This window comes from Crassostrea angulata, chromosome 10, assembly GCF_025612915.1.
Source record: "Crassostrea angulata isolate pt1a10 chromosome 10, ASM2561291v2, whole genome shotgun sequence".
NCBI lineage: Eukaryota > Metazoa > Mollusca > Bivalvia > Ostreida > Ostreidae > Magallana > Magallana angulata.
In genome coordinates, this window is record NC_069120.1 from 53055608 (window position 1) to 53067245 (window position 11638).

Genomic DNA, 11638 nt, shown 5'->3' on the forward strand with positions numbered 1-11638 from the left:
CCTCAGCCATGTGCGAGGGATGATCATCATTTAAAGGTTTAATATTTGAAGGGGGAGGTGTTGATTTAAAACATTAATTGTACAGTTTTTAAAGTACTTTAATTACCTGAACAAACGAACCATTAGTTTATGTCTAACGATTTTTCCGATTTGGAGTAATATCGTTTATCAATATTCATTTACACTCAAATATTTAATTAAATATATATACAAGTAGGACAAACTTTTATAACATAAAATTAAAACAGTTCTTGTATATACGGCTATATTAACTCAAACACGTTCATATGCATGTAAGTGTAAGTCGCGGTGTGCGAATCTTGTGTATTAAATAACCGCTTACCGCTAGGTAATGCAGCCGTGGCTGATCTCCTCGGCCGTGGACGAAGAATAGATTACGTAAAGGTACAACGCACAGAAACGCACAGCTCAGAACCAAGGAAGATTTGAAAAGTTTGCAGTATAATGACCTTACTCTATCAAATAGAAGTTATATATCTTAAAATTAAACCCCACATTTGATCTCTGTCTATTATTCCTTTAGAGAATGACATTGCTTTTATTAATTAGATGAACTATTTCTTACTTGACATCCACTCGTTTAATCCACAAAAGATTTTGTGTAATCAAAACTAAAACAATTCTTGAGTTCGCGGCTAAATAAACTCATGATATATGAGAGACGCAACTCTCGTGTATTAGATAACCGCTGACCGCTAGGTAGTCCAGCCGCGAGCATGCTAACCGATTTTCTTGGCCGCAGGCAAGGGAGAGCTTACGTAATGGTACACACACACATGCAGCTCTAATTCAAGGTAGATTTTAAATGCATGGAGTTAATAACTAAAATGTAATGCACAGAGTTTTTTAATTCCAAATTTTGTGGTTTACTAGAAAAGAAAAAGAATGTTTTGTTTTCCAATTGCCGTTTTTAATGATTGTGCACTATAAAAACTTAACAACAATGACTTTAACTCCTCAAGGAAAAGCTTATACTCCAACAACAACAAAAATTCTTATGAATTAATGCCTCCTGTATAAACCAGCATACTTTCTGCGGCAACTTTATGCCAGTTGTACGCACGAAGACTTTCGTTAACTTGTCAAATGAAAACAGGTACATGTAAACATGTAAAGCTTTTTACACTCATACTACACAAATCACTTACAAAATAACATTGTTACGACCTTTATGAGATCCCAACAAGCAACTTTTCCAGCGACTTCCATATCAAAATCCTAACCGATTTTGAGTTATTAAGCAAAAACTTTAGAGGCTATTGGCCCTTAATTTAAGGGGCCAGCCCTTTTTTATTGGTGTTAAATGAAAGCCCTTGATATTCTGCACAACTTTTATTCTACGTGTCTTTACAAAATATTTTTCGTTAAAAAGATATAAAGGAAAATATGTCTAAATTTTTGCACTTTTTGGAATCCTGTTTTTTGACCCCTACCTTTTCCTAAATAAAAAACGTAATCTAAAAACAAAAACTAATGTGCACCACTACAATGTCTCTGCTATTCAAATTCGTTGGATTCCCATTCCCTGCTATCATAGTCTCGGAGCCTTTGTCTGGAAACCAAAGGCCCTAAAAAAATTTAAAAGGGGAATAACTCGTTACCAGAAAGGGAATTCTAACTTTTACGAATTGATGAAGATAGTGTTTTGTAAAGTCCATTAGCCCTGAAAATTTGAGCAAAAACCGTTCAGAAATGAGCACGATATGAAGCCTCAAAGTTCGCGTCTAGGAAGAAAAAGAAAAAAAAAAAGAAAAATAAGAACTAGAGCAAAGCTCGTTGCAAAGCAACGAGTGGGTCTTCCGTTAATGTCGGAAGTAAAGCTGGAAGTTCCTGTAAGAAGCAGAGCTCTTAAACCAATAACAAGAGTTACTAAAATTAAAAGATGAAAAAAATCGAATTATTCCTGGTACGACTTAACAAAATCCGAATGATTTTAAGTACGACTTAACAAAAACCTTTCTGATTTCAAGAACGACTTAACAAAAAAAAATCCGAATGTGTCCAAGTACGACTTAACAATTATTTTTGGAACGAGTTAATATTACTTTGAACATTACGCTATTTTTTAACCCAAGGACGCGGAATCAAAATTTCCGGAAAAATCAATTTTTAAACCCCGATATCTCTGCAATGCATCGTCCGATTTTAAAACGGCTTTCAGTGTTAGATTCAGCTTAATAAGCTCTACAAAACACATATACATTTTTGATTAAATCAGAAAATTCATTTTTTCAAAAAATTTGTTTTACTTCCGGTTTCGACCGGAAGTGATAGATTTTCATTTCCAGCCTTATTACAGAGGTAAATCGATCAAAGCATAACCATTCAAAATTTCAAGACTCTATCTTAAAGTGTTTTTGAGAAAAGTCCGGGACAAAATGACTTTTTGAAATTTTAAAAAATGACGTCACGTCAAAACGGAGGTGACGTTCTCTTTAAAACTTTAACATTGTTGAGGGACGCCAACTTGCAAAAATCTCTGAAAATTTCATAAAAATCGGTTAAAAATCTTTTGAGTTATGAGGCAAAAAAGGAGTCAGAAGAAAAGAAAAAGAATAATAACTAGATTCGATCTCGTTGCGAGCAACGAGTGGGTCTTCCGTCCGATTTTTGAATATATAAGATTAAACTTATCAATTCAAAGATAAAACCGTAGATCTAAGCGAAAAATAGTTAAAAAAAAAATGGGGGCACTCGGGGCTTGAACCCGGGTCGCCTGGGCCATGTCCACGACTCTATCGACTGAGCTACTCGGACTCTCGCTTCAGGACTTTGACGCTTAATTTCTCGAGAACGCCTTGATCGATTTTAAAACAAATTACATATTCTGAATCAGTGACAGGGTCACTATAAGGTGTAAAAATTTCATAGAAAAATATTAAAAAACAAAAAAATCGAAAAATTCAATTTTTTAAATTTTCTTCCGGTGACGACCGGAAGTGACGGCAGAAATTTTCTTGAGTGTGTTGCACCAGAAAAACGGTATATCTATCATCCCTGAAAATTTCAGCTCTATATCTTCAGTCGTTTTTGAGAAACGTCGCAGACAAATTTGACTTTAAAAAAAACGTTTAATGACGATAACTTCCGACCGGAAGTGATTTTTTAAAAACTGTTCCGGCGGTACAAACTTCAGATGACAAGACATTATCCCTGAAAATTTGACTGAAATCGAGCAAGCCATCTCCGAGAAATCGCCTGCACAAAATCGGTAAGAAGAAAAAAAAAGAATAAGAACTAGAGCAAAGCTCGTTGCAAAGCAACGAGTGGGTCTTCCGTTAATGGCGGAAGTAAAGCTGGAAGTTCCTGTAAGAAGCAGAGTTCTTGAACCAATAACAAGAGTAACTAAAATAAAAAGATGAAAAAATCGAATTATTCCTGGTACGACTAAACAAAATCCGAATGATTTTAAGTACGACTTAACAAAACCCTTCTTGATTTCAAGAGCAACTTAACAAAAAAAATCCGAATGTATTCAAGTACGACTTAACAATTATTTTTGGTACGAGTTAACTTTACTTTGAACATTACACTATTTTTTAAACCAAGGACGCGGAAACAAAATTTCCGGAAAAATCAATTTTTAAACCCCGATATCTCTTTAATGCATTGTCCGATTTTAAAATGGATTTCAGTGTTAGATTCAGCTTGATAAGCTCTATAAAACACATATTCATTTTTGATTTGATCAGAAAATTCATTTTTTCGAAAAATTTGTTTCACTTTCAGTTTCGACCGGAAGTGACGGATTTTTATTTCCAGCCTTATTGCACATGTAAATTGCCAAATTCATAACCACAGAAAATTTCAAGACTCTATCTTAAAGCGTTTTTGAGAAATGTCGCGGACAAAATTACTTTTTTTAAAGTTTAAAAATGACGTAACGTCAAAACGGAAGTGAGGTTGTTATGGAAACTTTAATATCTTTGAGGCATTTTAATTGCACATAATCCCTGAAAGTTTCCTTTAAATAAGTTGAAAACTTTTTGAGTTATGAAGCCGAAAAGGAGTCAGAAAAAAAAGAAAAAGAAAAAAAATAATAATAAAAAGAAACCGAAGAATAACAAGAGGGTCTTCCGTTGGAAACGGAAGACCCTAATAATAAGAAAAGTGAAAAAGAAACAATAGAATAATAGAAGGGTCTTCCGCTGAAGACGGAAGACCCTAATAATAACTAGAGCAAAGCTCGTTGCAAAGCAACGAGTGGGTCTTCCGTTAATGTCGAAAGTAAAGCTGGAAGTTCCTGTAAGAAGCAGAGCTCTTAAACCAACAACAAGAGTAACTAAAATAAACAGATGAAAAAAAAATCGAATTATTCCTGGTACGACTTAACAAAATACGAATGATTTTATGTACGACTTAACAAAAACCTTTCCGATTTCAAGAACGACTTAACAAAAAAAATCTGAATGTGTTTAAGTACGACTTAACAATTATTTTTCGTACGAGTTAATTTTACTTTTTACATTACGCTATTTTTTAAACCAAGGAAGCGGAATCAAAATTTCCGGAAAAATCATTTTTTAAACCCCGATATATCTGTAATGCATCGTCCGATTTTAAAACGGCTTTCAGTTTTAGATTCAGCTTAAAAAGCTCTACAAAACACATATACATTTTCGATTTGATCAGAAAATTCATTTTTTCGAAAAATTTGTTTCACTTCCGGTTTCGACCGGAAGTGACAAAATACATTTTTTTGGTCAAATGCCATAAGTAAATCTGCAGATCTACAATCACAGAAAATTTCAAGTCTTTATAAGCAACCGTTAACGAGAAAAGTACTGGACAAAATCACTTTTTGAAAATTTTTAAAATGACGTAACTAAAAAACGGAAGTGATTAAATGACTGAAACTTTACAAGCTTCAAGGGACAAGAATTCAACATTATCCCTGAAAATTTCTTGCAAATCAGTTGAATAGTTTTTGAGATATAAAGCAAAAAAAGAAGTCAGAAGGAAAAACAAGAAGAATAATAATAATAAAAACTAGAGCAAAGCTCGTTGCAAAGCAACGAGTGGGTCTTCCGTTAATGTCGGATGTAAAGCTGGAAGTTCCTGTAAGAAGCAGAGCTCCTAAACCAATAACAAGAGTAACTAAAATAAAAAGATGAAAACAATCGAATTATTCCTGGTACGACTTAACAATATCCGAATCATTTTAAGTACGACTTAATAAAAACCTTTCTGATTTCAAGAACTACTTAACAAAAATAATCCGAATGTGTTTAAGTACGACTTAGCAATTATTTTTGGTACGAGTTAATTTCACTGTAAACAAAACGCTATTTTTTAAACCAAGGACGCGGAATCAAAATTTCCGGAAAAATCAATTTTTAAACCCCGATATCTCTGTAATGCATCGTCCGATTTAAAAACGGATTTCAGTTTTGAACTCAGCATAAAAATTACTGTAAGATACGTACGTAAAATTTTTTAAATTGAAAAACATGAAAATTCCAAAAAATTGGTTTTGCTTCCGGTTTCGACCGGAAGTGTCCGAATTGAGTTTCCAGCCTTATGTCATAAGTAAAATGATAGTTCTACCTTCTCTGTAAATCTCATAGCTTTATCTTAAATCAAAAATGAGAAAAGATCCGGACAAAATCACTTTTTAAAACGTGAAAAACGTCAATATCTGACGAAAATTATGACGTCATCAAATAATTTTTTCATATCATAGAGATCTTTTAGATACACATTACACCTGTTAATTTCAAAACAATCGATGCAAGCGTTTTTGAAATATTTGAGTTGGAAAAAAAATAAAAAGAATAATAATAATAAGAACTAGAGCAAAGCTCGTTGCAAAGCAACGAGTGGGTCTTCCTTTAATGTCGGAAGTAAAGCTGGAAGTTCCTGTAAGATGCAGAGCTCTTAAACCAATTACAAGAGTAACTAAAATAAAAAAATTAAAAAAATCGAATATTCCTGGTACGACTTAACAAAATACGAATGATTTTAAGTACGACTTAACAACAACCTTTCCGATTTTAAGAACGACTTAACAAAAAAATCCGAATGTGTTCAAGTACGACTAAGCAATTATTTTTGGTACGAGTTAATTTTACTTTGAACATTACGCTTTTTTTTAAACCAAGGACGCGGAATCAAATTTTCCGGAAAAATCAATTTTTAAACCCCGATATCTCTGTAATGCATCGTCTGATTTTCAAACGGATTTCAGTTTCGTATTCAGCATGACCAACTTTACAAACATCGTAAACATTTGAAATTCAAATGAAAAATTCGAAAATTCAAAATTTTTAAAACACTTCCGGTTTGGACCGGAAGTAACGAAAACTAAATTCCAGCCTTATGTCCAAAAAAAAAAGATCAATGCTTCAACACAGAAAATTTCAAGTCTCTATCTTCAAGCGTTTTTGAAAAACGCCCTGGACAAAATCACTTTTTTAAAATTTAAAAATTGACGTAACGTAAAAACGGAAGTGACGTTGTAGTTGAAAATTTTAAAACTTTGAGGCACAATAATGCTTCATAATCCCTGAAAGTTTCATGTAAATCTGTTGAAAACTTTTTGAGATATTAAGCTTTGAAAAAGTCAGAAAAATAAAGAAAAAGAAAAATAACTAGAGCAAAGCTCGTTGCAAAGCAACGAGTGGGTCTTCCGTTAATGTCGGAAGTAAAGCTGGAAGTTCCTGTAAGAAGCAAAGCTTGAACCAATAACAAGTGTAACTAAAATAAAAAGATGAAAAAATCGAATTATTCCTAGTACGACTTAACAAAATCCGAATGATTTTAAGTACGACTTAACAAAAACCTTCCTGATTTCAAGAACGACTTAACAAAAAAAATCCGAATGTGTTCAAGTACGACTTAACAATTATTTTTGGTACGAGTTAACTTTACTTTGAACATTACGCTATTTTTTAAACCAAAGACGCGGAAACAAAATTTCCGGAAAAATCTATTTTTAAACCCAGATATCTCTTTAATGCATTGTCCGATTTTAAAACGGGTTTCAGTGTTAGATTCAGCTTGATAAGCTTTATAAAACACATATTCATTTTTGATTTGATCAGAAAATTCATTTTTTCGAAAAATTTGTTTCACTTCCGGTTTCGACCGGAAGTGATGGATTTTTATTTCCAGCCTTATTGCACATGTAAATTGCCAAATTCATAACCACAGAAAATTTCAAGACTCTATCTTAAAGCGTTTTTGAGAAATGTCGCGGACAAAATGACTTTTTTAAAAGTTTAAAAATGACGTAACGTCAAAACGGAAGTGACGTTGTTATGGAAACTATAATATCTTTAAGGCATTATAATTGCACATAATCCCTGAAAGTTTCCTTTAAATAAGTTGAAAACTTTTTGAGTTATGAAGCCAAGAAGGAGTCAGAAAAAAAAGAAAAAGAAAAAAAACTAGAGCAAAGCTCGTTGCAAAGCAACGAGTGGGTCTTCCGTTAATGTCGGAAGTAAAGCTGGAAGTTCCTGTAAGAAGCAGAGCTCTTAAACCAATAACAAGAGTAACTAAAATAAAAAGATAAAAAAATCGAATTATTCCTGGTACGACTTAACAAAATACGAATGATTTTAGGTACGACTTAACAAAAACCTTTCCGATTTCAAGAACGACTTAACAAAAAAATCCGAATGTGTTACTGTACGACTTAACAATAATTTTTGGTACGAGTTAATTTTACTTTGAACATTACGCTATTTTTTAAACCAAGGACGCGGAATCAAAATTTCCGGAAAAATCAATTTTTAAACCCCGATATCTCTGTAATGCATCGTCCAATTTTAAAACGGCTTTCAGTGTTAGATTCAGCTTTATAAGCTCTACAAAACGTATATACATTTTTGATTAAATCAGAAAATTCATTTTTTCGAAAAATTTGTTTTACTTCCGGTTTCGACCGGAAGTGATAGATTTTCATTTCCAGCCTTGTTACAAAGGTAAATCGATCAAATCATAACCATTCAAAATTTCAAGCCTCTATCTTAAAGCGTTTTTGAGAAAAGTCCGGGACAAAATGACTTTTTGAAATTTTTAAAAATGACGTCACGTCAAAACGGAGGTGACGTTCTCTTTAAAACTTTTACATTTTTGAGGGACGCCAACTTGCAAAAATCTCTGAAAATTTCATTAAAACCGGGTAAAAACCTTTTGAGTTATGAGGCAAAAAAGGAGTCAGAAGAAAAGAAAAAGAATAATAATAATAATAACTAGAGCAAAGCTCGTTGCAAAGCAACGAGTGGGTCTTCCCTTAATGTCGGAAGTAAAGCTGGAAGTTCCTGTAAGAAGCAGAGCTCTTAAACCAATAACAAGAGTACCTTAAATAAAAAGATGAAAAAATCGAATTATTCCTGGTACGACTTAACAAAATCCGAATGAATTTACGTACGACTTAACAAAAACCTTTCCGATTTCAAGAACGACTTAACAAAAAAAATCCGAATGTGTTACAGTACGACTTAACAATTAATTTTTAGGTACAAGTTAATTTAACCAAGAACTTGATACTAATTTCTTAACCAAAAACGCGGAATCAAAATTTCCGGAAAAATCATTTTTTGAACTCGTATATCTCTGTAATGCATCGTCCGATTTTAAAACGGCTTTCAGTGTTAGATTCAGCTAAATAAGCTCTATAAAACACATATTCATTTTTGATTTGATCAGAAAATTCATTTTTTCGAAAAATTTGATTCCCTTCCGGTTTCGACCGGAAGTGACAGATTTTCATTTCCAGCCTTATTACAGAGGTAAATCGATTAAATTATAACCATTGAAAATTTCAAGCCTCTATCTTAAAGCATTTTTGAGAAACGCCGCGGACAAAATGACTTTTTGAAAATTTTAAAAATGACGTAACGTAAAAATGGAAGTGACGTTTTCAAAGAAACTTCACAAACTTTGAGGTATTATAGTTGCACACAACCTCTGATAATTTCATCAAAATCGGTTGTAAACTTTTTGAGTTATAAAGCCGAAAAGGAGTCAGAAAAAAAATAAAAAGAACTAGAGCAAAGCTCGTTGCAAAGCAACGAGTGGGTCTTCCGTTAATGTCGGAAGTAAAGCTGGAAGTTCCTCTAAGAAGCAGAGCTCTTAAACCAATAACAAGAGTAACTAAAATGAAAAGAAAAAAAAATCGAATGATTCCTGGTACGACTTAACAAAATACGAATGATTTTAAGTACGACTTAACAAACACATTTCCGATTTCAAGAACAACTTAACAAAAAAATCCGAATTGTTCAAGTACGACTTAACAATTATTTTTGGTACGAGTTAATATTACTTTGAACATTACGCTATTTTTTAAACCAAGGACGCGGAATCAAAATTTCCGGAAAAATCAATTTTTAAACCCCGATATCTCTGTAATGCATCGTCCGATTTTAAAACAGCTTTCAGTGTTTGATTCAGCTAATTAAGCTCTACAAAACACATATTCATTTTTCATTTGATCAGAAAATTCATTTTTTCGAAAAATTTGTTTCACTTCCGGTTTCGACCGGAAGTGACAGATTTTCATTTCCAGCCTTATTACAGAGGTAAATCGACCAAATCATCACCATTGAAATTTTCAAGCCTCTTTCTTAAAGCGTTTTTGAGAAAAGTCCGGGACAAAATGACTTTTTGAAATTTTTAAAAATGACGTCACGTCAAAACGGAGGTGACGTTCTTTATAAAACTTTAACATTTTTGAGGGACGCCAACTTGCAAACATCTCTGAAAATTTCATCAAAATCGGTTAAAAACTTTTTGAGTTATGAAGCAAAAAAGGAGTCAGAAGAAAAGAAAAAGAATAATAACTAGAGCAAAGCTCGTTGCAAAGCAACGAGTGGGTCTTCCGTTAATGTCGAGAGAAAAGCGATAACTACCTGTAAGAAGCAGAGTTCTTAAGCCAAGAACAACAGTAACTAAAACAATAAGAAAAAAATTCGAATAATTCTTGGTACGACTTAACCAAATCCGAATGATTTTAAGTACAACTTAACAAAAACCTTTCCAAATTCAAGAATGTCTTAACAAATTAAACCCGAATGTGTTCATGTACGACTTGACACGATTATTTTTGGTACGAATTATTTTTTAAACCAAGAATGCGGAATTATAATTTCCGATAAAAATCAAATTTTAAACCCAAATTTCTCTGTAATGCATGGTCCGATTTTAAAACAAATTTCAGCGTTAGATTAAGTTTAAAAAGTTCTTTGTTTTTGTTAAATGAAAAATATCATATTATCGCTTATAAAAAAGTTATTATAAAAAGACTTACTAGCCCTTTAAGCCCCAAATTTGAGGGGCCAGCCCTTACTTCTTTATATCAAATAAAAGGTCTCGCAAATGTAAACATATTTTGTTCACATGTATTCACAAATTATTAAACGTTTTCGAGATATCTGCACAGCAGTGTTTTAGTGGCCGACCCTTTAACTCCTTATCGGGGCCACCAACAGTACATTTTTAATTGCCATATTGTTAAGAAGATTATTCTTAACATTTTGTGTTCTACATTGCTTTTCAAAATGTTTCTCCTTTTTCAGATATTAATGATAAAATTTTTGAACTTCTGGCCCCCTGAAACCCCTATTTACGTAATATATGACTTAGCCATGGTACTGTAAATATAAACAGCTGTACAGTGAACATTTGTGCTTCTATAATTAATAACAAATTTTTGTTCAGTAAAGAGTTATTGTAAGAAGATTTAAAAGCCGTATTGGCCCCTAATTTGAGGGGCCAGCCCCTTTTTCTTGATATCAAATTAAAGGTCTTGCAAATATAAACATATTTAGTTCACTAAGTGTTCACAAAGTGTTAACCGTTCTCGAGATATCTGTATAAATGTGTTTTAGGGGCCGACCCTTTAAATCCTTAGTGGGGCCATCATCAAAAAATTTAAGGTGGCATATTGTACAGAACATTATTTTGAGCAACTTTTGTTCTACATTGCTTTTCAAAATGTTTCTCCTTTTTCCGATATAAATGATCAAAGTTTTGAACTTGTGGCCCCTTGAAACCCCTAATTACGTAATAAATGACTAAGCTATGGTACTGTATAGATAAACAGTTGTACAATAAACATTTTTGCTTTTATGATTGATAACAAATTATTGTTCTGTAAAAGGTTATTGTAAGAAGACTTTAAAGCCCTATAGGCCCCCTATTTGAGGGGCCAGCCCCTTTTTCTTGATATCAAATTAAAGGTGTTGCAAAAATAAACATCTTTTGCATTACATTATTTCACAAAATATGTATACATCAAAAGATATTTCAGAAAATGTTCAAAAATTTTGTGGAAAAATTTGGTGCTTATTTTCAGGTTCAGGCGAGCTTCGAAGCCTTGCACAATTTTCATTAGTGAAGGCAATGGGGTACATCTACATACATTTATCTACAGTCCCTGAAAATTTCAAGCTTCTATCTTGATTTGTTTCGGAGGAGATGCGTGGACAAAATGACCCTTAAAAATTTACAAAATCGTCAATATCTGAAACCGGAAGTGACGTCATATGTTTAGATTTTAATAACCTCGAGTATTAACGATACCAAATAAGTTCTGAAAATTTCGTGGAAATCGGTTGAATAGTTGTTGAGATATAAGCCACAAAAAAAGTCAGAGGAAGAATAATAATAA